The 22,549-nt window shown below is 46.6% G+C and overlaps 1 long non-coding RNA gene across 2 annotated transcripts; it reads right to left on the minus strand.

Annotated features, from left to right (window-relative positions):
- Window positions 1-11,625: 11,625 nt before the first annotated feature.
- On the minus strand, window positions 11,626-18,377 carry LOC123615828 (uncharacterized). Of its 2 annotated transcripts, XR_006723624.2 has the most exons (4): window positions 18,254-18,377; window positions 17,505-17,849; window positions 13,460-13,826; window positions 11,626-13,199 (listed from the first exon to the last, which is right to left on the minus strand). It is a non-coding gene; the product is annotated as an uncharacterized LOC123615828 (long non-coding RNA). The 2 variants fall into 2 exon arrangements; XR_006723623.2 differs by having other exon boundaries at window positions 11,626-13,826.
- Window positions 18,378-22,549: the final 4,172 nt, after the last annotated feature.

Below are 22,549 nucleotides of genomic sequence, written 5' to 3' on the forward strand. Positions count from 1 at the left end.
ATCCAGTTTCAGAACATTTTCATCCCCAAATGGAAACTTCATACTTGTTAGCGATCATGCCCCAGTGTCCCTCCCCCCAGGACCTGGCAACTACTAACCTACTTTCTATCTTTATGGATTTGCCTACTCTGGACATTTCATACAAATGGGTTAATACAATAAGTGGTCTTTTTTGTCTGGCTTCTTTCACTGAGCATAATGTTTTCAAGGGTCATCCATGTTGTAACAGGTGTCAGTATCTTGTTCCGTCTTACGGCTGAATAGTATTCCATCGTATGGAGAGATCACAGTTTGTTTATCTTTTCATCTGTTAATGTGCAGTTGAGTTGCTTCCACTTTTTGGCTATCATGAACAATGCTGCTATTAACACTGACGTACATGCTTTTGTGTCAAAACATGTTTCCAGTCCTCTTGGGTATGTCCCTAAGAATGGAATTGCTGGGTTAGATAGTAACTTGGTGTCTGACTTTTCCGAAAACTACTATTTTCCACAATGGTTGCACATTTTACATTCCCACCAGCAGTATATGAAGTTTTCAGTTTCTCCACATCCTTGCCAACACCCGTTCTTTCCTTTTAAAAATAATAGCAGAATGTGGCTGTTGTTTTTAGTGTGTGTGAAATAATAACTCTGTGGGTTTGACCTGCATGTCCCTAATGTCTAACGATGTTGAGCGTCTTCTCATGTGCTTATTGGCCGTTTGTTTCTTCTTGAAGAAATGTCTACTCAAATCATCCGCCCATGTTTAAACTGAGCTATTTGTCTTCTCATTATCGAGTTGTAAGAAATTTTTATGTATTCTGGATACTAGACCCTTGTCAGATACATGATTTGTAATATTTGCTCCCATTCTTTGGATTGTTTTTCACTTTCTTTATAGTTTCCTTTGATGCCCAAAAGTTTCCATTATTGATGGAGTTCAATTTGTCTAATTTTGTCTTTGCTTACTTGTGTTCTGGAGGTCATCTTTAAGAAACTGTTGCCTAACTCAAGGTCACGAAGACTTATGTACGTGTTACTGTAGCTTTCGCCCTGAAGTGCAGGTGCTTTGTCCATTCTGAGCTGGTGTTTGAACATGCTGTGGGGCAGGGGTCCAGATTCGTTCTTGTGCATTTTGATTGGCCAGTCAGTCGACCTGACATCATTTGTTAGAATGAGTATTCTTTTCTCCATTGAATAGTCTTGGTGCCCTTTGTCAAAAAACCAATTGACCATAAATGCATGGCTTTATTTCTGGACTCTTAGTTCCGTTCCACTGTTCTATGTGTCTAGCCTTTTCTCAGTGTCCCCTGTCTTGATTACTGAGTAGCTTTGTAGTACGTTTTGAAGTTGGGAAATGTGGATACACCAACTTTGTTCTTTCTCAAAATTGTTTTGGTTATTCTATGTCCCTGGCATTTCTGTATGAATCTTAGGCTCAGCTTGTCAATTTCTGCAGGGAAAAACAGCAGCAAAAATTTTGATGGTAATTGCATTAAAACTGTAGATCAGTTTAGGTAGCATTCCTAGCTTAATGACAGTGTTTTGTAGTTTTCATGTATATCTTGTACTTCCGTTGTTAACTTTATTCCTAAGTATTTTATTCTATTTTATTTTTTAAAAATTTTAATATATACTTTTATTGAAGTACAGTTAGTTTACAATGTTGTGTCAATTTCTGGTGTACAGCACAATGCTTCAGTTATGCATGGACATACATATGTTTGTTTTCATATTCTATTTTAAATGGGATTGTTTTCTTAATTTCAGTTTTGGGCTGTTCATTGTTGCTGTGTGATGCAGCTGATTTTTGTTTGTTGGTCTTGTATTCTGCATATTTGCTGAACTCATTTATTAGCTCTAATAGACTTTTTACGTGTGGAACCCTTAGGGCTTTCTGTGTATAAGGTCTGTCATCTGTGAATAGAGCATGTTTCACTTCTCTCTTTCCAACCTGGACACCTTTTATTTCATTTTCTTGCCTTATTGCCCTGGCTGTAACTTCCAGTAATGCGTCTTGTTCCTGAACTTGCGAGGGAAGACTTTCAGTTGTTCATCACTAAGTCGTATGTCAGCTGTGGATTTTTCATAGATACCCGTCATCAGGCTGAGGAAGTTCCTTCAATACCTAGTTTGTTGAGGGGTTTTCATCATAAAAGGGTTTAATTTTGTCAGATGCTTTTTGTAAGTCAGTTGAGTTGATCACATGGGCTTTTCCACTTTAGTAGTGTGGTATGTTACATTGATGGATTGTTTATGTTGAACCAGCTTGGACAGAGACTTCTTCAAACCTCTGAGAGCAATAAGCCTCTGAGTTTTTTTCCCGAGGCCTCTGTGTACACGTGGGTCATGCCTCTAACACTCAGCCAGGCAGCTCACAGCTCTGCCTTCCCTGCACTTCCTGCTCGCATAGAGCCTCCAGGTCAACTAGAGGTGAGAGCTTCTATAGTAATTTAGTATAATAAACTGTCATTTGAGTGCATAATTCATACATGAGAGAAATATATTACACAAATACATATTTATTTGTAAATATTTATGCACTCAATATGGGAGCACTTACACACACAAGGCAAATTTTAACAGACCTAAAAGAAACGGACACCAGTATGCTTCTTTATACAAAAAAGCGAAATCTATAATACAAACTTACGTATGAATAATACATAGCACAAGCATTTAATAAGCATGTATTAAGGTCAAGTATATTGCTGATAATTATTTGTACATTGTAATTTATAAATACAACTTATAAAATTTTATACAAATTTACCTATACTACATACACAGCAGGCTGGCTGTATTATATGCAGACCTTCACAGGTGGGCCAGGCAGCCCTCAGCTCAGCAGCCAACCTGCTTCTCAGGGCTTCTTAATCTTGGAGAGCTGGGTGATTTGTAGAATATAAATCTAAGAAAGTTACAAATTCATACAACTGTTAAACTATACATACTCAGACCCAAGAATGTTAATGATCTAGGAGCCATGGGACGAGGTGAGGAAGTGAAATGGGGGCTGTTTTTGTTTGTTGTTTATGCTTTTCGACACTATTTTAATTTTTTATCAACACATAAAAATAAAAAAAAAATTTTGAGCATTTAGATTCCTTGATGCAGAAAATAAATTTCTATTTTTAGTCTTTTAGAATTAAATATGAGTAATAATGCCATTAGGTAAATGAGCAGAATTTGTGTTCTTCTCAAGACCAAAGCCAAGTGGCAGGCTCTTTTACAAAAGCCACCAGTGGTAACTCGGTGGAAGCAAGATCTCAGCTGAGCACAGTCAGAAGTGTGCACCACTCCCAAAATAGAATGGCGCAAAGGAGAATGAGCAACTGATCAGCCCGGGAACAACATTTGGTGCAGCTGTGTTACGTGGTTGCCATGGGTTAACAGATCGCACACAAATACCTTTCAGGGACGCAAGTGCCTAGGAAACGAGATGACGCGCAAAGTCACTAATGGCCTCAGCTGCCTTTGTCTGTTTGTGTAAGAACGCTGCCAGAGTGACCATCTCTACGCTTGGGTTTTAAGGCTCACGAGGCAGTCTTCTTAACCTGGCCTGAAACTGAGACGGTGGCTGATGAGAGATTGCTGACTGTGGAAAACAAGTATCAAGCGTCTTTGAGACGTGAAGTAATGTGGTGGGACCTGAGGGCTCAGAGCAGCGAGCTGACGGCCTTGCAGTTGGCCTAGTAGCCAGCATACTCAGCACCAAGCTTGCCACAAAGTGCGTGGGGTCTCTCAGGAGCGTTGCTGGCTAACCAGAAACCTGAGATGTGGCATCGCTTTAGAGTGGAGTGCGCCATTGTTAACAACAATCAACCCGTCAGAGAGACTGCGTGCAGCCAAGCGGACGGGTGGCTTCCAAGTCGTTCCGAACGTGGGAGAACAAGAAGTGGAAACACGCCTGCCTCTGGGCCGGCTCCACCGTATTCAGCTCGGATTCTCAGTCTTGCCCAGTGACAGTCTGCTCGTTTTTCAGAATCCTGTTTCTGTTTAAAAGTGTCCTTCAGCTTTCTCAGCAGTTACAGATGAGATGCAGAGCACTTAAGGGGCGTAAAACAATGGCTGTGGAGTGTGTGTGTGTGCGTGTATGCGTGTGTACATGTATGTGTCTGTGCGTGTGTGTGTGCGTGTGTGTGTGTGCATGTGTGTGTGTGTTTTGTTCAGATCCACTTTGATGTTGGGGCTGTGAGCCCACCGGTGGAGGCAGAGGTGCATGTGTGTGTCCAGGAGGGTGAAGATGATACTGAACATCTTAAACATCAAATTAGGAAAATACGAATAAGAATAAATGATTAGTATCAGTCTCTGCACACTCAGTTTATCCCCTTTTTTCCAACCCTATCAGCTGACATGTGAAGCCCCAGGTCAAGGTGATGAGGGAGTTGGGAGATTTTACAGGCTCACCACAGGCGCTACCAGAGGGGTTGTCCTTCCCTACAGGGTACGTAGGTCCCTGCTGGGACACACATTCCCCAGCTATAACAACCCAAAAGCAGGTGGCAGACTGGTCACCTTCACTCCTCTCCACCCCCAATAGAAAGTCACGGAAAGACACTCAGGTCTCTCTTTACCTTTATTCCAGCCCAATCATTTTATCCTTCAAAAAAGGAAAAAGATGTAGAATAATTATCATGAGTTTCCCTGGATCCTATTCTCTTATGTTCACCTCCAGTGGACATATGTCACTTGCCTACCATTTTTTCCCTGGGATATCTAAACAGCCAGAGTAAAGAAGGCTATTTTTCCTCTCCTGTTTCCTTTAAAAATTGAAAGTCAGAGTTCTATAAGAAGTCAACAAAGTGGGGAGTGGGGACTCACTGAGGAAATAATGCAAGAAGATTTCTCAGGACTAAGAGTCACTGGTTTCTGTACTGAAAGGGCCAAGCAGTTAAGAAGCACAGGCACATCAGAGCACCTTATCAGAGATTTTCAGAATTCCAGGACAAAGAGAAGACCCTAAAGATGAAAAAAAGAAAACACCAGATAAGCACAGACATCGCAGCAGCAGGGAAGGGAGGCCAGAAGCAGTGGAGCAGCGCCTTTGAAATTCTAAAGAAAACGTCTTCATCCTAGAATTACAGACCAAGCCCACGGGAGAATCAAGCGTGAGGAGCATAATACAAAGAATGGTATTTTTAAATATACATGTTCTCAAAAAAAAAAAAAAACTTTGTCCCTTATCAAAAAAAGCTATAGGCTTTTGTGAGCTTTTTCTCACAAAAAGCTACATGGAGATGAGTTTCACCAATAAAGGGGAAAGATAGGAAATAGAGAAGATACGAATTCAGCACAGGAAGGGGCACAGAAATGGTGAGGAGAGACCCCAAGATGATAGCGGGGTCCCAGGCGAGGAGGACCAGCAGCCTGGACCGGAGGAACTCGGGTGGATGCAGAGGCGGCTGCTCCAGAAAGAAGCTGAGGGAGGCCTGATGGCATCCGAGAGGCCTGCGGGAAGACGTGGGCCATCTGTGAAGAGCTCGAGGTCGAACAAGCAGGACACAGTCGGGGAAACTGTTACTAATGCCAAGAGAAACAAGACTGCACAGAAGGGGGAGTGGTCGCGGTCTGCTATGTGACTCAGCTGCAGGCGGCGTTCGCGTGGTCGTGACAGTGTGAACACTGAGTGTGGGCACTGCTTTACACGTAGTTGTTTTTGGAGTTGGGAGAAGAGGAGGAACATGTTACGTAATCACCTTCCCTAGTGGAACAATAACCTGCAACTGGAAATTTGAGAAGCAGAAGCAGAAGCGTGCCACGCAGAGAAATGGAGGCAGAGCAACAGTTATGAGCTAGAAGACGTAAAAGTGGGTGTCTCGGAGGAGAAAGTAGGGGGAGGAAGGGAGGGAGTCTGTTGTTTTTCACAACCAGCTTGTTGGCTTGAACTAAGGGCATGTTATACCTCCGATAAATATTAAAGCTGAGAAAAATATATACAGAAATAATCCAGTTAACAAAGGGGTTGGCCCCGAGAGGATTTGCTTCTGATCCCATAAAACTGGAAACCCGGAGCTCCCAATGACCAAATAATTATCCAAACTGGCTTCAATTAAGAAAGAAAAAGACTTTAGACATATACACTTGCAGTGACTGTAGTTAGAAATTAGTGGAATTTTATGGAATTACAACTTCAGGATTAGTACAAAATAAGAAATGTATTAGAAGTGAAAATGGCTCACATTATGAAACAGAAGGCTGGCTTTAAAGAGCTCAGATTCTTTTATGAAAATACATGTTGTAAATTTAGGTTTATAGCTTCAGTGTCTGAGCATGTGCTTCCATGGAAGACAAACCATGCTGTAGGTTACATTTATCCGTGGTAAACAGCAATCTTTGCCCACGTGAGAAGGGGTGATGTTGGGGAGTGGCGGGGTGTAACTCAGTGGTAGAGCACATACTTAGCCTGCGTTCAGTCCCCAGTACCTCCATTAAAAAAAAAAGGAAATGTTCATTCCTGTTGATCCAGTGAATCAATTTAAGGAAGTAGAGCTACACAAAAAAGTGGGGGTGATGTTGGGATCTCGGCTCTGTGTGATCATTCTCAGTTGACTTCTCATCAGTGGATGGAGATTGTCTAAGCTCTGGGAGTTTCCAGCCATTCTTGACGTCAGTTTTCAAGAAGAAGATTCGGTGAGGAGACAGCCCGGAGGGTGTCGTGGAAAAAGAAGGCTCATGCAGGGGTCATGGGAAATGCATTCGGCGGGCGGCTAGGAAGAAGACGTCGGTGCCACCAGGACCCTGGAATTCAGCGTGAAAGACCAGAACTGCACAGTCTTGTCTGAGGCTGTGGAAACAAGAAAAATGACACAAACAAAGGCTGTCTCGCTGTGACTGGCAGTGCATTCTGCACCATCTGTTTGGGTTTACTGAGTTGTTCTTTGCCAGCAAAGTTGGGGAAATGCATAAAAATAATTCTGTCCCATCTCAGGCAGGCAGTATCATCAGAAAGGGAACATAATAAACCAATTCATGGAAATGGTGGGGGTGTAGCCTGTAAAACTTCAAAGCCAGCATGTCTGAGCCAGGGTTGACTTCTTCAGTAAAATTTCCCCCAGTTTCCCAAGACAGTGTGTCTCCCTTTTTTTTCTTCCCCAGAAGCATCTCAACCCAAAAAGCCTTTGGAAATAATGTTCTGGGCCAGCTTCCTAATCCCAAACCCTACAGCAGATTGTCCTAAAACGATGTGCTAGAAGCATGGACTGGACCCACAGCTGATTGGATTGGGGCTGATACGACGTTAACTGCGATCAGAGCAACTGGACGGTGAACCCTAACCACGGCCTGTGAGGAGCGAAACAGGAGCTGCAGGGGCCGGGCTCCTTCAGAGAAGTGCGGGCTTCTCAGTCGCTCATGAATCGTGGTGCCTAGACTCCTGAGGTGAGATAGTGGGGCTCCCTCTTCTGCCTCTGGCCCCACAGCCATGCAGGCCCTGACCCCCGTGTACAGCTCAGAGCCTCTGTGGGAGGCAGCACCCAACTCTGGGACCCCTCTGTGCACAGTTTCGACGCAGAGACTTTTTACAGAGCTGTGGGCCACCCCCAGGGAACCACCAAAGGTGGAGGTCAGCAGCATTAGGACAAAAGCCAGGGCCACCTGGGCTTGATGGGGCGAGGAGAGGAGGGGTGTGACAGGGTCCACTCGAGGAGGGACGATTACCACCTCAATGGTGAGGCCGACTCGGGGAGTGCAGTGGGGGAGGATGACGCCAAGCTCCCTCCCTCCTGCTCTGTGTCTTCTGGCCAGATCCAAAGGTGAGGGATGGACGAGGAAGGGGAGGGGAAAACGGGGAGAAACCAGCACATGCGGCATTTGAACCAAAGCAGTTGATTTACGTGACAACACGTGAAGCTGATTTTTCCAAAGCTTGAAAAGTACGTATATTTACATGTGCATACTTGTATGTGTAAAGTAGGTCACACACACCCTAATCATCTCTGTGTCTCCAATGTGGTCTCAGTGGGCATATAGTCACAGACACAAAACCATTCAGGTGATAAGGTTATGGACGTCATAGCGTCCCACTGCCCCTCAGCTTCCCGTTCAGTCTGGACCAGGGGCCTGTGTTTGTGTTTTCAGCACCTCAGTCCCAGTCATCGCACACAAAGTTCTGAGAACCAGTCGCTTCAACAGTGTCAGTCCTGCACCTCTAAGGAAAAACCCATTTAAGCAGATTGTTTTCCTTCTGACGAGGAGGTGGGACCCTCACTAAGCAGAAAGAGAAAGAGCAGCAGAGGTGGAAGGATGTGCAGAGAGGGAGGGAAGGCTGAGAGAGGGGCTTGAGAGAGGAAGGCAGCCTCTGAAGGAAACAGCGGGGGGAAAGTCAGGGAGAAGACGGGTGAGGGTTAGTAAGGAACAGGGGTCAGAAATGTGTGCGTGGGGCTGATACTGTATTGGAAGCCTTGTGGAGGGTCCACTTAAAACCCTTTAAAATTCTGCACACTGAGAGCATCGTGACTACCTGCTGGGAGGGTCTAAGGACTATGACATCAGGTGGCACCGAGCACACCCAGGGCCCAGATCTTGGTTGGTAAACAGCATCCTGCAATGAAAGACACCGGGGTCCTTGGAGAAACAGCTGGTTCTAAGGCTGGGGCAGGACACACACCCCAGTGCACCTGGAGCATCTTGTAGGGTCGGAAAGGGAGACGGAGCTCAAGAAACGAAAGAACGGGAGCTTGTTAAAGGGCCACAGGATCCAACCTGCAAGAGTTCCCGACAGCCAGGACAACAGGAAGAAGCGTGTTGGATTACAGCCCAAAGTGAAATAAATGTGCACAAGTCCACGATTCGATCAATAAATACTGAACGACTAAATGAGGGGGAAGAGACAGGTTTTTTCATACACAGGAATTCCAAACAATATGCCTGGGTTTAATCGCCTTCCTTTGGGGGTGGGCTGGGCTGAGTGACTTGCTCCCAAAAATAAAGCAACAAGAAGAGAAAAACAGTGACTTCACAGTGGAGAAATCTGACCAATACCTGAACCAGGCAATGAAGTTCAGCATCACCAGCGATGTCACGTAGAGACATGTGCCCCCAGCCCGACACATGATAAAGACATGTCTCCTTGAGGATATTCTGTCCAGAAACCCATCATCCGGGTCCAATTACGAGGACATCAGATACACCCAAATAAGGGACATCCTACAAAATCCCTGCCCCATACTCTTAAAGCTGTGAAGGCTGTGAAGATAAGGAAAGATGGAGGAATTGTCACAGACCAGAGGAGCCAAGGGGACATGAGGAGAAAAGCAGTGGGGTGTTCAGGATGGGACCACGGAACAGGGAAAGGACATTAATGGGAAAACCTGTTTAAATTCATAGTTTAATAAAGTCTGGAGTTTAATTAATTGTAATGTAGCAATGTTACAGTTGAAGAATTTTAAAAAATATTTAAAATTAATTTTACCTATTTTCAATAAAAGATCAATCATCTGTTAGAACAATTGATTCTTTCTGTAGGGTTTAAAGCAGTTTTTAAGACATGGGCTTGAGTCCTGTCTTGTTTAATTTTTTTTACTGAAGTGTAGTTGACTTACTATGTTGTGTTAGTTTCAGGTGTGCAGCGTAGTGATTCAGTTATACACACACGCACACACACACACGTATGCTTTTTCAGATTCTTTTCCATTACAGTTTATCACAAGGTATTGAATAGAGTTCCCTGTCCTGCACAGTAGGACCTTGTTTATATCCATTTTATATATAGTAGTTTGTATCTGCTAATCCCAAACTCGCAATTTACTGAGTTCTACCTTAATTGAATCACAAAGCACTTTTGAAAAATGAATATTGCAAAAAACAACATAAACCTTTCTGCTTCGTTTTATGCTCAGTGACCATCTGGCTGTATCTGTTCCCTTTACTGAATTAAAACCAGCTCATCCTTCAGGAAGCAAGAAGTAACTGCCATATGTGTTCATTGGCTGAAAGTTACATGAATAAAACCTCATGTAAAATTTCTGAAATTTTCCTTGAACTAAAAATAAGCAAAATGAGTTGTTGATGACTAGATTGCTCTTAAATTCGCCCCAGGAGACGCCCCAGAAGCTCTGTAGATGATCATCTGCCCCCACAGCAAACTTCATACAGCTGGCTCGGAAGAAACTTCACTCTCCAAAGTGATAAAAACATTTTGATTAATGCAAAAAATTCTCTTTAAAAGTTCAAATAGGAAGCAACTGCTTGGATAATTTGAGGTACTATGAAAAGATTAGGTATTGAAATGAATAATAGGTCCCTATGCTGGTGACTGGTAACCATAGGCTGAAACATGGTTATGTTGCATTTTTTCTGGATGAACCTCAAAGTCCTTGACACGCAGTGGTAACAGCCGCCTCCCTCTGGAGACAATGAACTGGTTCAGAGCAGCTCTGGCTAAAGAGCCTTTATCCAGGAATGAATATTCGGCCATAAGCCTTTCTCTTCCTGGAATGCTAAATCCTAGGGATTCTCTGCAGTGCCAGCTTCGTCTGCAGAGCAGGGTGTTTCCTGAATGTTCCTCATGGGTTGGAAAATGGTTTGTGAGGAGAGAGGACACTTCTACTTCCCTGGGCATCAAATCCCACATAGTGACCGATAAGCTCCAATCACAGCAGCTGTTTCTCCATCCGAGGACTTCAGAGGTGCTGAAGGACAGAGACAGACAGACAGACAGACAAGCAGACAAAGACAGAGACCGAGCCAACCTTGATGTTCTTAAAGTACTAATTCACCGTTAACAAAATGTTTTGGTCTCTGTAATAAGACATCTGGTGACAGCTAAGTCTTATTTCATTCTTAGCAAAATGTAGGTTGTAAAATTTATCTTAACCAAAGTATTGACCTCGCTGTCTTTTAAACATCTTTCTCCATTGTGAACTGCTGAACCCTGTGACCACAAGTGTGATACTCCGAAGGGCTGTCTCCTCCTCTCACCTGGAGAGCACAGCTTACATGGAAACGTCCACAGCTGATTCGGCCTCCCAGACAAGCGGATGGGGAACAGAACCAGGTATTGCCCTGAGGGGTGCTAAGTGTCCCTGACGTGGACAAGCAGAAGTTTCTCGGTGAAGACGATCTTTGCCATGTATCACGGCAGGAGCTCCACAGTCTCAAACGAATCCTTGCTGAAATATTTGGACGAATTCAAAGCTTAACTTTGAGGGGAAACACACGTCTGCCTGCAGCTGCCCTGACTGCCCACGTGGGCTGGGATTGTGTGGTATTCTGCTCCAGCAAGAGCCCTGGCCCGATGTCTCACCGTTCATAACAAGAGCCCATTTACTCCTTTGGTAACACATCCTATTCTCTTAGTGACTCGATTGAAAGTCCCCAGGGAGCAGGAACTATTGTCTTTTTATCCCCGAATCCAGCAGTCCTGACCTGATGAGTGATAAATGTTCATCCAACGAATGAATAAACAATACTGTTTTACCACCCGAAGTCCCTTTGTGTAAAATCTAACGTGATTCTCTCCGATTTGCCACCAGGAGAATGTTGTCTCCTTTAAGGAATTTATAAGCATCCTATATTAGACTTAGAATTATTTAACCCACTAAACTTAGCTTTTTCTCTGGCTGCCAAATCAGGACCAGATAGCATCCATGTTCAAAGACAGCAATGAGACCAGCCATTATAGTCAGAGTGTTTCCTTTTTATTAAAATTGAAACATAGTCAGTTACAATGTGTCAGTTTCTGGTGTACGGCACAGTGTCCCAGTCATGTATACACACATATTTGCAGAGTGTTTTCTGATTTTGGTTTCTTGAAACTTACTGTTTAATTATATTTTATCCTAAGCTACCTCAAATTGGGGAGGATAGTAATCATTAAATAGTTAAGTGCAAATGTGGAGACACGGTTTATGTTCACTGATCCACAATTTCGAGGTGTCCCGTTCTTCCTCCAGGGCAAGACACTAAGTGTCTTCCTCCCCCGGGGAAGCCAAGGGGCGTTGTTTGTGTGCTGGGGCAGGGGGGCTTTCTGTTCCTCCCCCTGGGCAGCTGGTTCTGCTTTTACCCCTCCAGGAGGTGAGGGTACGTGGGTGGGCTTTGGGTCGGTCCCCAGGGGCAGGTGCTCACGTCTGTCCCTGGCACCAAGGGGCGCCAGTCTCCTTTGTGAGGGGCTGGGGTCTCCCTCTCTGTCTGGACCTCCAGCTATTCCAACGGGACATGCTGCGCCGCTCGCGGCCTTGGAAATCTGCTAACATTCTGCCTGATGTCTCCTTACTTGCCTCCTCCCTCGTGCTGCACAGCGGTCCTGCCCCAGCCTCTCCTGGAGGGGCTGGTCCCTGTTTGAAACTCCGTCTGCTTGGTGGCCTGTACCCTCAGCTCTCTGACCAGCTCCAGAAAAGTCATGATTTTGTAGATTAGCCAGCTTTTTGCCATTTCCGGGATGGGGGTGTCGTTCTTTTGCAGCTTTTACACCCAGGTGGAGGCCGAATCACCAAAGGTGATGGATGGTTTGGAGCAGCGTGAGGGTGTGTCTGTGACGGTTTTGCTGACACCCTTGGCTGTGGGTCCGCAGTTCTCATCCCCACCTGCCTTCCTTACGTCCAGCGCTTGAGTTGGAGGTGCCTGGCCAGGCCGGGGCTCTGATCACTTGCCAGGGTTCACATTCCAATCCAGACATGACCTGAGGCCTGTGCCCGCAGCACGTGGCTAACCAGCGCCCTGAGGTTCAGTCAGGAACCAGCGCCTCCCACACAGTTACCACTTTTCACATCAGGGCTGTATTTCGGCAAGACCTCATACATTCTCACAACAGGACTTTGAAAAGCAACGCGTAAGGTTTACATAATACAAAGAGAAGTGGAGATGAATCATTTTAGCAATTCATATGTGGTCATTTGATCAACACAGTCAATCCAGGTAGTTTAGTTTAAGCCTCCTCGATACTGGCTCTCTGAAGTCACCAGAGCTTGGTGAGTCTGGGTCAGGCGCTTAACAGACTCAGGCTTTCACCGAGTTTTATGATTCAGGAACATACACGACAAAGTCTGTGTGGAAAAATTTTATTTTTTTCCCAGCTATGGAGGCCATTATAACAGCACCTTTACTTAACAATGAGCTTTCTTACTGTCTGCATTTTCTGCCTTTACTTGTCCTTGGCAGTTACCGTTTCTAACCAGTGTTGTGTGTGCCTGGAAGAGGCAAGACAGCGTGTCTGTCTGAGTTAGCACCCCCAGCAGTGAGGTGAACATTGGCTTTCCCGCGGAGGTCACTTGAAGACTGTACAAAACAGAAATTATACTGTTTCAAGTTTTGAAGCAAGTAGTCTCAAGTTTAAATAATGGCAGATGACTGCTTTTTTCCTAATAAAAAAAGTTATAAATTCAGTAACTCTGTTATAAGGGCCACATGCTACAAGTTTTTCTGAAGCAATTTTTTTTAATAGTTTAAATTACAAAGTACCAGAAGTCAAATGTTTATAATTAAAAACTTCAGTTCTGGTATTGGAAATCCTAGACTGCCAAACAGGGAGTGCATACCTTTTTGACTGAGTATCTGGCCAGGGGCCCCGGCAGCGAGGGAGGTCAGGGTGGGTGTGCTCCTGCAGGAGGGGGCCCCCAGGGCATCCTCTGAGCGGGTGTGACTGTGCCCAGCCCAGGGGGAGGGGAGGATTTCCTTGAAAGAGCAGCATGGGGGTCAGGGTGGGGGTGGGAGGTCCTGCGTGACAGGAAAATCAGTCGGTGCGGATTGATGGCTTTCTGGCAGTGGAACAGAGCCAAGTCTTCCTGACTTCTTGTGTGCCCAGCTCTGCCAGGGTGTGTTTCTGGAAGCCAGCTAGTCCCAGCCCTTCCCGAGACGAAAGATGAATGCCAGTCCTGCATCTCAGATGAGAAGAGCAGCCAATCACTGTCAGATAAGAAACACATTTGGCAGAAAAAGAAACCAGATGGATAAGGATGTTACAGAACTAAACCAGCCTATAGCTCAGAATATAGTTAGGCCAGAAGATCAGCTTTCTTTGAGCATTTATAGCAGATCCCCTGATTTCACAGTCCCGTTTCTTAGACTGACTTAACCTTTATCAATTAGTTGACTGTATATTTATTTTTTAATGATAAGAGTTATTTGGAAAGTAAATATTTTGAAAAAAATTTAAATCTGTTCCTCCCCTCAAACAACTTTTTCATTCATTTGAAATCACTTAAGATTGTATTTGATCAGAGCATTTCTAATTGACTACAAATATAAAGTATATTTCCAGACTCACAGACACAGGAAACAAACTTATGGTTACCAGAGGGCAAAGAGGGGAGTGGACAGATAAATTGGGAGTTCGGGGTTTGCAGATACACACTACTATATATAAAACAGATAAACCACTAGGTCCTACTGTACAGCATAGGAAACTATACTCAATACTTTTTAATAGTATATAATGAAAAAGAATCTGAAGAAGAATATGTATATAACTGAATCACTGTGCTGTACACCTGAAATTCACACAACATTGTCAATCAACCATACTTAAATAAAAAATAAAATAAAAAAACAAAAAAAAACTGTTTATAAATGCAAGAACAAATAAAATAAAATTTTTGAGAGAAAATGTGTTCCTTGCAATTATTTAACTTCTATGTCAGAAAACTGCTGAGATTTTTTCACCAGGTCTCATTGTTCAGATTTGTACAAGCTATTTCAAAACACCATCACCTTTGGATTAGCTCCTTTGTTTTAAAAGGCACTGAGTATGACCTCGTACTTGTGACGGAATTGCAGCTGATCTAAACAAGATCCAAAACTGCAAACCAAGGCCCTGTTTCCGAAGGAAGCCCCTGTGCTTTTGTTTTAACGTGGCTGGTTCGCTTCACGTTGGCGTCCGTTGGTCACATCTGTTTCATGGATTTATTTGAAAAACAAAAGGGTTCTAAGGGCCTGGAAGACACTGATGTTGCCACCATACGCGAATTCAATTCCTCAGTCTTTGAAGTCGCCTCCCAAGACTCTCTGTGCATTTGGCTCCATGTGGAACAGCTTAAGCCGCCGAAGATGCCTTCAGTGTTAGATCAAAAGTATTTTTCCAGATGCCACTTTGAAATAACAAACAGCTTTATGGTTTACTTCCCAGTGGAGGCCCTGTTTGGAACAATGCTTATCATTAACAGCTCCAGCTTCTGCTGATTAAAGACATTAATCTGTCCTTTTCGGGAGGCTGCCGAGGTGTTTTGTACCTGTCAAAAGAGAGCTTAAAGGAGTCTGTCCAAGGCCCACCCTCCTGCGCCTGGACCTCAGGGGAAGGAAACCAGTGACATGAACAAATAAGAATTAGAGTCTGGAAAAGATGCGTTCATTAGGGAAAAAAATAGAGATAAAAAGAAGTCAGTTAAAAGAAAAAAAATGAAGATTCACGACAGAGTTTCTTTTAAATATTTCTGTGTGTTTTTTCCTAAGTCTGTCTCTAATTCACTCAGCCAGAATAATCTGCCTTTCCTCACTTCATTTAACTTCCTCTGAGGGGAATGCTACCACTGAGCTAAGGAGACTGGGTTACACGTCTTCTGTCCCAAAGTCAGTGCGAGGTTCTTTGAGGAAATGAACCTCATCTTCACTTCACTTTATGTCTCCCCTAGTGTCTTCCTAACACAGAGCCTTTGCTGGTAACGCTTCAGTAAATGTTGGGGTGCAGAGGAATGGGATGGGACAGAGTGGATGGAATGGGTAAGGACAGACCATGGACTGGAAATGGAAGGGGGTTCGAGGCATGTGCTCAAAATCAAAAGAAGTTCACAAAAATGGATGCAGAGAACAAAGAAATGCATTCCAGTTATTCAGTGCAACTGAGAGAGAGCGGAGTGCCTGCCCTTTTACAAAAAAGTACCTGAGCTCCATCACATGTGCTTATAAGCCACTTCTCCCTCACATGAAATAGGGTCTGCGTGCAGAGACGGGAGGGCGGGGATGTCCCTGCTCTGACTCTGGGCGCATCTGCGGCTCCGTGCACATTTGGTCCCCAGACCAGGCACCAGCTGGAGAACAGCAAAGGGTAGGGATGGCGAGGGGTTGCATAGTTATGGGTGACGTCTTCAGTCTCCCTGACCCTCCGCTGATTTAGCTTAGCCGTCTCATCCCCAAGGGAAAAACAATGAAAGAAAGAAAAGCCAAATTCCTCCCAAAATGGCAAAGAGAGCACAATGTGAACACCTCATACGTTCTCCGGAGTCTCGCCCAGGAAAGCCACTTGAGACGCTCACGGTGGGACGTGATACTCCTGGATGGTTCCAGAAGTGTTGCTCCATCACAAAACTCTAAACGGCTCCTTGGCAACAGACAGACACGTAAACAATGTTGCTTCAGCATCCTTAAACAGGGGTTGCCTGGAAGTGCTTCCCCCAGAAAAGGTGAGTCTCTGTGTTAGGTGTACTTGATAGCCTGTCCCTCTTAATCACTGAGAGCAACGCCTCCTTTCCTGCTGACTTCATCCGGAATAATCTATTATTATGACACTTTTAGAAAGAAAACACCTGTGTGTATCACCTGGCACAACTTAAAACTTGTTGACAAGGTAGTGACAAGGAATCGATGCCTTTACCAGGGGTAGCTGCGTGTTTCCAATAAACAAAGTCGATTTGGTCTTCCCGCCTTGCTCACCTGCAGTGTAAATAACGTGCCTTCCTTCAGTGAGAGGTGGGATCACTGTTCTTTGCCAGCAGGTGGTGCAAAAACCATATTGTATGGTCTCAGACTGGAAGTTAGGTACACGTGGACCTTACTTTGGGAAGAAGTGATGGTGGAGTTCCCTGTTTAACACCAGCAAATGCTAACTTCTGTAACATGTCACCCCCACCCACCCCTTCCACCTCGCTAACTCCACACATTTGGATGTAGAGCTGGTCCCCATTGGCCGTTATGATCAATTTTGTGCTTATCAGCTGTCATCCCGTCTCCTCTGCTTCACCCAGCTCCTTGAGGCTGACAGCAGACCGGCACGAGATCATTAGCTCTTCCTAAGGAAGGCAAGTTATCTGTGATGTGACCCCTTGTCACCTCACCCGGTGGGGCCCAGGATTAGATTGGGGTCCCCAGATCTGGTGGACTCTGTTCTGTATCCATTTCTCCACCTCACTCTCTGCCTCCAATCAGAGATGAGATTCTGCACAAGCAAGACTGGTCCAAAGCAATTTACTGTTATGATTTAGTGACAGTAGTCAACCATGAGATGTGTTGTGGAGAATAAACAAAATCAGTTTGAAAACGTAAAACACTTTGTAAATTAAAATAACCGTGGAAATGTTGAATAGTTTAAAATCTGCTTGATTATTTCCTATATGATCTCCTTCAGATTCCTTAACTCTTCTGTGCCCCAGTCAGTTTCTTTCTTTGCTTATTTTTGCCACATGACAAGAGGGGGCCCAGGGGAAGTCTGATGAACTGTAAGAACCAGAGGAAAAAGAATGAGCTAGACCCAGATTTCATTCTTATCCAGAATTAAATTTAATGTTTAGTAAGTATTCACTGAACAGCATGGTTGAGATGACCAGTGCCAGGCGGGTGCTGCTGCTGCCCGCATCACTCTCTTAGTAAACTTACCGCAGCAGTTGCGCCGTGCTGCAGGCTTCCCGGGCTCCCGTGTGACGGCCACTGGGGGACTGCTCCAGGACCCAAAGCAGAATCCAGCTGGGTCTCCCAGTGCGTTTCTCTTCATATACCAATCCACAAATGCGAATTCAGTCTTGAGCTACAGGCTCATGCATTCAGATCCGAGCAAGGCGAAAGCGACACTCAACACTGTGGTCCTGCTTAGCTGCTGAGAACACACGCCACAGGGATGCTGACCAGAGAGGGTGCCTCTCCCAGACACACACGCTAGAGAGACTGGCTGTTTTGCCCCGTGTCACAGAGACAGCTGCTGCCTGAGAGCCCGTGATCTGCTTCCTTTCAACAGAGAACGAGGCGCTCAGACTCCAGAAGGAGAGCAGGCAGAACCCCCTTTCCCCACTCTCCCATGGTGTCAGGGGGACCCTCGCGTAACCTGATAGGCCGCACACAATCTCACTGGCACCTGGACCACTTCCAAGACCCACCCCTTCGGCTCCAAAGCTGAGGCTCGGTTCCCCTGGTGGCTCTCGTCCCTTATCTGGTCTGCACCCCAGTGCTCCCAGCAGGCGGGCCCCTGGCACCTGGCTCTACCTGCCACCCCCCTTCCTGCACTCTCAGCACCAGGACTTCCTAGGAGCCTCTCTGGGGGCCAGAACAGTCTCTCCCACCAGCCTCCAGAACTCCCATGTTCTCAGACAAACCCCCTTTATTTAGTTACGATCGTGTTTACGCGCACATACCTTTCACGAGGGTGTAGGGCTGCTCAGGTTCTCCCCTTAATTCCAGCCAAACGCAGGGCTTTATGTGCTCCGGGAATGAGGTCTACAGGCTTTCTGCGTCGCCTGTGAACTGGTGTCAGCTGGCCTAGTCTGCACTGATTCTCGTCATCCCGCTGGCTCTCATTTGCAGATGTCTGACCTCAAGACACATTTTGATCCCACTGTGTTCTGGTATCGCCTTTAAGACTGTAAATGCTGGATACCTCTTTGATTCTTTTTGTTGCTGATTCTTCTTGTGCCTAATTTTTGTGCTCAATTCTTGTATTAAGTTTATCAAATGAGTGACCAGGTGATAGCAGAGCCCTTCTGTCATTTATCAATCACACTATTTAGTAAATACTAAATATAAACCAAATACAAGTCACTGAGTTTAGCTCCAGTAAAGAAAGGAAGGAAGAAGGAAGGAAGGAAGGAAGGAAGGAAGGAAGGAAGGAAGGAAGGAAGGAAGGAAGGAAGAGAGAAAGAAAAAGTAATGCTCTCAGCCCTCAAAGAGCTGATTATCTTGAAAAGGGAAAACTCTAAGACAGGACACCCACTTCTGCTAACAAGCAGATTGGGGCAGGACTGTCTCCAAGGCATAAACAGGGGTTGAGAGCACAGATGAGGGGGAGATCTTTCTGGCAGAGGGCAGGCTGGAGAGGGGGAAGGGGACGGCGGTCTGTGCACCTGAGGATAACGGCAGAGGGGCATCCAGTCGGGCTGCATGGCCAACTCTAAGAACAGAGGACCAGTGGACCTCTTACTGAAGCCTGCAGCTGGGGAGGGAGCAGGGGCGGGGAGTAGCGACAGCCTGAATAGAAAGGAGGGTGTGGACCCAATACACATTGTGGGGCTGATCCTCAGAACTGACAGGTGACCGGGTGAGCCGGTGGGACTCCGCTGTGCCCTGCCTGCGCCCTCGGTGCTGTTGTAAGCATGTCACTTGTGTTAACACCTTGTGCTCAGGACAGAGTCGCCAAGAAAGTTGAAAAGAGAGGGGAGTGAGAGAGCAGGTTGAGACTCCAGCTATTGAGAGCCTCCAGGGCTCCAGGAAGCTGAGACCGTATCTGGGAGGCCAAGGGGACTCGTGACAGGTTTTCAGCAGGAATGTGCTCAGGTGGTGAGGCTGGGTGGTCCCGGGAGACTGGCCAAAGCCCAGTCTGTTACTTCCCAGATGGGGGCCCAGTTACTGGGTCGGTAACAGTCGGTCTCCTGGGTTGCAGTGAGGATTCAACAAGCCATCACGTGTAAGCACTGGACGCAGGCCCTGAAGGTGCGGCTCTGAAGGACGCAGGGTTGTCTTCAGAGCCGGGCTGCAGGCGGCCTGGGCAGTAGGGGCAGAGAGGGGAGGCCAGGCAGGCGGGGCACCCACAGGGCTGCCAATGTCCTCGTTAGGGTGAGAGGGCACGGTGTCACCTAGACCGGGAGAGCGTGGCTTCCGGAGACATTTAACGGGGGGATCTCAGAGTCTGACGTCGCTGAGTGTCAGGGAAGAGCCAAGGGTCGCGTCGCTGACGTGAGATTATCAGAACGGTTCAAGAAAGCACCCCCGTCTGGAGGAAGAGGTGGTGTGTGGCATGTGGTTGACAAGAGATTGGATTTGGGTGTGTTTAATTTAGTCACCAGCGGCATATCCAAGTAGAGGTCTGGAGCAAGCAGTTTCAAACGCTTTCCTAAAAGACAGGAGAAACAAAAACTGTAAGATTTACCCTCTAGTATGATTCATTCCCACAGTGAATCTCTGCCCTGTCCCCAAAATGTGGCTCGAAGGCTGCTTCTGCCATGGACGCTGCTTTGTTCATCACATTGCCCTGTATTTGTTTATACCTGTGTCTTGCTGAGCTCCTTAAGGAAAGGAACACACCCTGTGTTCGTCTTTGCACTCACGTGCAGCCATATTTGGTGAACTGACAAAGGGATGTAAACATCGTCTTTACAGAGCATTGACAATTTAAATCGTGGAGTTGCGAGGGAGAGTGAACAGAGAGGAAAGAGGACAGAGGGTAGATCTTTACCTACATGTACAGGTTCAAGAGAAGACAGGAAAAGCAACGGAAAGAGGGCACAGAGGAGAAGAGAGGGTATCTGGAGAGGGGGAGTGCCACATCAGACAGACTTCCACAGAGAGGTCACGGCGTCCCGTGCTGAGAGAGGCGCAGAAGAGGGGTGGAAGCTGACAGGTTCTCAGGGCCCCGGGATGCCGGGAGTTGGCTGCCAGGTACTGCAGGGGTAGGACCATGACGTCCTCCTAGGGGCCAGCCCTCCAAGAGAGTGCTGGCTCAGCAGACCCCAGTCTTCTGGGTTCTGAGGAAGGCCAGAATGCAGATTGCAGGTGGATATCGAGCCTCAGCAACCAAGTCCAGCTTAGAAAATAAATGATGGTACCCAGCACTGCGTGGGTCAGATGTCCCACCTGCCGTGGAGACAGCCAGTTTCGAATGTCGGGGCAAGAGCGACGGGGGGCAGGGGGACGGGATGGACATCGAAGCGGTGTTGAGTGGTTGTGCAAACCAGACAGGACGGAAGTCACCTGACAAGGCTAAGCCGTGAGTTGAGTGTCGGGGACCGGGAGGCGCCGCCCACGGAAAGTCACGCTTCCTTGGGGTCTCCAGGCGTCCTGACCAGCCTGCCTCAAAGGCCTCGGGGACTCACTTGCTCAGGCAGCGCAGGGAGTCGGCTTCCTCGTTTTCAGAAAGCTCAGCACAGAGAGAATGGAAGCTGTTGTCTCTCTGAAAGCCTTCCTCTCAGACCTGCAGGGGCCCGAAAGCCCAGACCAGATTTGCTCTGTCAAGGTCACACCCATTAGCACCCACTAAGGCACTGCTCTCTGGGGTGCCTTTTGAAGTCCTCCGTGGTCCAGGCAGATTCTTTCAAAGCGATTTTGTTTTGGCTGCGGCTAGCAGGGAGGCCAAGAGAGAGCCCAGGAGACTGAGAGTACGCCCGCCTGTAAGCTGGGGCGCTGCCGCCGGCTGCTGGAGGGGACTCTGAGGGGGTCTTGTTCAGGGAGGTGAGGCCCGCCTCTCCGAGGACCTCTGCTCGGTCAGGACACGGGGCTGTTAGTTCTCCACTGAGGACACACTGAGTGTCTCTTCTGGGACTTGGTTATCCTAGCTGCAACAATGGAAGTGGTGGTAGCAAGACTAAACTCTGGCCCAGGAGGTTTCCTGTGTTTATCACAGCGCAACACGAAATCGAATACCTAAGAAATGTGTGTTTAATAAGAGCTTCCACCAAGTGAAAGAATTTAAAACTTGAGTTTTTTTCTCTTTTTTAATCCATGAACTCCAAATCACAGAACAGATGGGCATTACAGACACACATCCAGTGAGCTGTTTACAGCCACATTCCTCATCTCGTTGGAGACATTCATAATTGTTTTGTTTCAAAGACAGTGCTATTTAAAGGCTATGACGCATCTTATTGGACAGCTCCAGTGAACATATCTTATTTCACTGCACATTTCTGGAAAGTTACTTCAGAATTGTTCAAGATGGTACAGGGCCCTTTGGCTTCATTCAAAGGGTAATTTAGTAGCTGTGGGTTCAAACTAAATAATGTTGCCAAAACAGTGCAGAGCACTTCTTAGAACCCTACTTTAACTAATGGTGATAATTCTCATTTTCATGAAAGCTAAGCACAACTTAGGGCTTCTGAAGTCCTCTCTTAACGCACACTTGGTCCACGTCATGTTTCATCTTCCCACTGCTTTGATGTGTGGGTTTGTTTATTTTGTAATCATTTTGTTTAAAGACACTCTATGATTATTGGACCACTGTGCCCAGTCCTGCCATCCTTGGGATTTTAAAAACTACCCGTCAGGGGAAATCGCCAGGGCCGTCCTGCCAGAGGAGAAGAATGGGGGCAACACCACACGCAGGCAAGAAGTACCTCAGAGCACAGTGGAGCCGGGGTAGAGACACCCTCACTCAGGGGCGAATGCGTGGCTGGAGAGCACGCGGGTGCAGGTTCCCGCCACGTCAAGGCCTGCGCACACAAGGCCTCTTTCCTGCAGCTGGCGCTGCTGGTGGCCCGAGAAGTCTGGCCTCCTTGGGGTGACTGGCCCCGGCCAGGGAGCTGCGTGCGGGCCACTAGCAACAGCACTCAGCTGGGGCTTCCGCTGTGAGGACGGCGTCTCCCCAGCTTCCAGGCTTGCAAGGAAGCAGCCCCGCCCCGTGCCCTCAGAGCAGCTCTGCCCTCAGGCCCCACTTGGTCACCTTTCTGAGCAAAGGACGCCTCCCCTCCCCCAGCGACCGGCTCCAGGGAGGGGCGTTGGCTGAG

This window comes from Camelus bactrianus, chromosome 14 (genome assembly GCF_048773025.1).
Source record: "Camelus bactrianus isolate YW-2024 breed Bactrian camel chromosome 14, ASM4877302v1, whole genome shotgun sequence".
NCBI lineage: Eukaryota > Metazoa > Chordata > Mammalia > Artiodactyla > Camelidae > Camelus > Camelus bactrianus.